A 5,118-nucleotide genomic window follows, 5' to 3' on the forward strand; every position below is an offset into this window, starting at 1 on the left:
ACTTAATCCGGACTCTTCATTACTCTTCAAATCAAATAACAATCGCCCCCTTTCTCTTACATATTTCTGGCACTGAAATAGAACATGTTTCACTGTCTTCATCTCCTCTTGACAGTCACACACGCACACACACACACACACACACACACACACACACACACACACACACACACACACACACACACACACACACACACACACACACACACACGCACACACGGGGACACACACACACACAGATGTTTCCCCACCAATTTCAATGTACTATTGAGCCTTGTGTGTTCCAGTCTCAGCCTTGAGAATACACGTTCCTCCATTCTCTCTCGGCCTGAGGACCTCCCCTTTCCTGGGTTTTATCCGTGTGTCTTCCCTTTCTCTCCCTGTTCCACAACTCTTGCCATTTGTTTTTAACCACTGTTCTTATTAAAACCCCTTGGCTTCTGCTTTACTGATTAATTCCATCTCAACATTAGGATGTTTGAGAGGCTGCTTGGTGATAACATCCACCTCCTCATTCCGCTCTACTCCCATATGAGCTGGTACCCAGAGGAACACCACAAATACCTCCATCTGTTTCACCCTATATACAAGCACTGCAGAACCTCATACAATACATCCTGTCGGCTCTGATACACAAATTATTTTAAGCTCATCAGTGCTGCACAGGAGTCGGAGCAGATGACTACTCTGTCTGGCCTCACCTCCACCCACTCTGCAGCCAATAGTATGGCCAACAACTCCATTGCGTAAACAGATACATTTACGGTTGCTATTTTTTTCCCTGACAAATTAAACTCAGGAACACCATTTGTAGCCTAAATTAGTCCCAAAATCATTTAAAATGACAGAAACTGACCAGATAATTGCCATAATTGATACATTCCATAACTTCAGCAGATACTGTATAATCAGAATGACCACCCCCTGTTCTGGAGAGACAGGGGACGATAGTACAGAGATGGTTCAATCCTAACCCAACCCTGGCCTCAACCACAACCCTAACCCTAGCTTCATGTCCACCTCCGGGTTCAACCCAACCCTGGCCTCAACCACAACCCCAACTCTAGCTTCATGTCCACCTCCGGGTTCAACCCAACCCTGGCCTCAACCACAACCCCAACCCTAGCTTCATGTCCACCTCCGGGTTCAACCCAACCCTGGCCTCAACCACAACCCTAACCCTAGCTTCATGTCCACCTCCGGGTTCAACCACAACCCTAACCCTAGCTTCATGTCCACCTCCGGGTTCAACCCAACCCTGGCTTCAACCACAACCCTAACCCTAGCTTCATGTCCACCTCTAGGTTCAACCCAACCCTGGCTTGAAGGAAAGTTGAAAATATGTAATTTATAGACATCTATGATTGATTCAGATTTGGTAATGTGGTCCAGCAGTAGAATTCTAGGAATGCACATTTACAGTACCAGTCAAAAGTTTGGACACACCTACTTATTCCATGGTTTTTCTTTCTTTTTTACTATTTTATACATTGTAGTATAGTAGTGAAGACATAAAAACCATGAAATAACATATGGAATCTTGTAGTAACCAAAAAAGTGTTAAACAAATCAAAATATATTTTGCATTTGAGATTCTTCAAAGTTGCCACCCTTTGCCTTGATGACAGCTTTGCACACTCTTGGAATTCTCTCAACCAGTTTCACGAGGTAGTCACATGGAATGCATTTCAATTTGACAGTTGTGTCTTGTTAAAAGTTAATTTGGGGAATTTCGTCCTTTCTTAATAGATTTGAGCCAATCAGTTGCCAATCAGTGTTGTGACAAGGTGGGGGTGGGTATACAGAAGATAGCCCTATTTAGTGATAGACCAAGTACATATTATGGCAAGAACAGTTCAAATAAACAAACTAGTTGAAATTTGAAACACTGAGTTGAAAGTGAAAAAAAATGGTCTAAAGAAAGGGAGATGTCATGTGTATGTACTAGGAGTGTCATATGTATGTACCAGGAGTGTCATGTGTATGTACTAGGAGTGTCATGTGTATGTACCTGGAGTGTCATGTGTATGTACCTGGAGTGTCATGTGTATGTACCTGGAGTGTCATGTGTATGTACTAGGAGTGTCATGTGTATGTACTAGGAGTGTCATGTGTATGTACTAGGAGTGTCATGTGTATGTACTAGGAGTGTCATGTGTATGTACTAGGAGTGTCATGTGTATGTACCTGGAGTGTCATGTGTATGTACTAGGAGTGTCATGTGTATGTACCTGGAGTGTCATGTGTATGTACTAGGAGTGTCATGTGTATGTATTAGGAGTGTCATGTGTATGTACCTGGAGTGTCATGTGTATGTACTAGGAGTGTCATGTGTATGTACTAGGAGTGTCATGTGTATGTACTAGGAGTGTCATGTGTATGTACCTGGAGTGTCATGTGTATGTACCTGGAGTGTCATGTGTATGTACCTGGAGTGTCATGTGTATGTACTAGGAGTGTCATGTGTATGTATTAGGAGTGTCATGTGTATGTACCTGGAGTGTCATGTGTATGTACTAGGAGTGTCATGTGTATGTACTAGGAGTGTCATGTGTATGTACCTGGAGTGTCATGTGTATGTATCTGGAGTGTCATGTGTATGTACTAGGAGTGTCATGTGTATGTACTAGGAGTGTCATGTGTATGTACCTGGAGTGTCATGTGTATGTACCTGGAGTGTCATGTGTATGTACTAGGAGTGTCATGTGTATGTACTAGGAGTGTCATGTGTATGTACTAGGAGTGCCATGTGTATGTACCTGGAGTGTCATGTGTATGTACTAGGAGTGTCATGTGTATGTACCTGGAGTGTCATGTGTATGTACCTGGAGTGTCATGTGTATGTACCTGGAGTGTCATGTGTATGTACCTGGAGTGTCATGTGTATGTACCTGGAGTGTCATGTGTATGTCCTAGGAGTGTCATGTGTATGTACTAAGAGTGTCATGTGTATGTACCTGGAGTGTCATGTGTATGTACCTGGAGTGTCATGTGTATGTACCTGGAGTGTCATGTGTATGTACTAGGAGTGTCATGTGTATGTACTAGGAGTGTCATGTGTATGTACTAGGAGTGTCATGTGTATGTACTAGGAGTGTCATGTGTATGTACCTGGAGTGTCATGTGTATGTACCTGGAGTGTCATGTGTATGTACTAGGAGTGTCATGTGTATGTACTAGGAGTGTCATGTGTATGTACCTGGAGTGTCATGTGTATGTACCTGGAGTGTCATGTGTATGTACTAGGAGTGTCATGTGTATGTACTAGGAGTGTCATGTGTATGTACCTGGAGTGTCATGTGTATGTACTAGGAGTGTCATGTGTATGTACCTGGAGTGTCATGTGTATGTACCTGGAGTGTCATGTGTATGTACTAGGAGTGTCATGTGTATGTACCTGGAGTGTCATGTGTATGTACCTGGAGTGTCATGTGTATGTACTAGGAGTGTCATGTGTATGTACTAGGAATGTCATGTGTATGTACCTGGAGTGTCATGTGTATGTACCTGGAGTGTCATGTGTATGTACTAGGAGTGTCATGTGTATGTACTAGGAGTGTCATGTGTATGTACTAGGAGTGTCATGTGTATGTACTAGGAGTGTCATGTGTATGTACCTGGAGTGTCATGTGTATGTACCTGGAGTGTCATGTGTATGTACCTGGAGTGTCATGTGTATGTACCTGGAGTGTCATGTGTATGTACCTGGAGTGTCATGTGTATGTACCTGGAGTGTCATGTGTATGTACCTGGAGTGTCATGTGTATGTACCTGGAGTGTCATGTGTATGTACTAGGAGTGTCATGTGTATGTACTAGGAGTGTCATGTGTATGTACTAGGAGTGTCATGTGTATGTACTAGGAGTGTCATGTGTATGTACCTGGAGTGTCATGTGTATGTACTAGGAGTGTCATGTGTATGTACCTGGAGTGTCATGTGTATGTACTAGGAGTGTCATGTGTATGTATTAGGAGTGTCATGTGTATGTACCTGGAGTGTCATGTGTATGTACTAGGAGTGTCATGTGTATGTACTAGGAGTGTCATGTGTATGTACCTGGAGTGTCATGTGTATGTATCTGGAGTGTCATGTGTATGTACTAGGAGTGTCATGTGTATGTACTAGGAGTGTCATGTGTATGTACCTGGAGTGTCATGTGTATGTACCTGGAGTGTCATGTGTATGTACTAGGAGTGTCATGTGTATGTACTAGGAGTGTCATGTGTATGTACTAGGAGTGTCATGTGTATGTACCTGGAGTGTCATGTGTATGTACTAGGAGTGTCATGTGTATGTACCTGGAGTGTCATGTGTATGTACCTGGACTGTCATGTGTATGTACCTGGAGTGTCATGTGTATGTACCTGGAGTGTCATGTGTATGTACCTGGAGTGTCATGTGTATGTACCTGGAGTGTCATGTGTATGTACTAGGAGTGTCATGTGTATGTACTAGGAGTGTCATGTGTATGTACCTGGAGTGTCATGTGTATGTACCTGGAGTGTCATGTGTATGTACCTGGAGTGTCATGTGTATGTACTAGGAGTGTCATGTGTATGTACTAGGAGTGTCATGTGTATGTACTAGGAGTGTCATGTGTATTTACTAGGAGTGTCATGTGTATGTACCTGGAGTGTCATGTGTATGTACCTGGAGTGTCATGTGTATGTACTAGGAGTGTCATGTGTATGTACTAGGAGTGTCATGTGTATGTACCTGGAGTGTCATGTGTATGTACCTGGAGTGTCATGTGTATGTACTAGGAGTGTCATGTGTATGTACTAGGAGTGTCATGTGTATGTACCTGGAGTGTCATGTGTATGTACTAGGAGTGTCATGTGTATGTACCTGGAGTGTCATGTGTATGTACCTGGAGTGTCATGTGTATGTACTAGGAGTGTCATGTGTATGTACCTGGAGTGTCATGTGTATGTACCTGGAGTGTCATGTGTATGTACTAGGAGTGTCATGTGTATGTACTAGGAATGTCATGTGTATGTACCTGGAGTGTCATGTGTATGTACCTGGAGTGTCATGTGTATGTACTAGGAGTGTCATGTGTATGTACTAGGAGTGTCATGTGTATGTACCTGGAGTGTCATGTGTATGTACTAGGA

This window comes from Oncorhynchus mykiss, chromosome 25, assembly GCF_057628025.1.
Source record: "Oncorhynchus mykiss isolate SJ-2025 chromosome 25, ASM5762802v1, whole genome shotgun sequence".
In the NCBI taxonomy this organism is placed as follows: domain Eukaryota; kingdom Metazoa; phylum Chordata; class Actinopteri; order Salmoniformes; family Salmonidae; genus Oncorhynchus; species Oncorhynchus mykiss.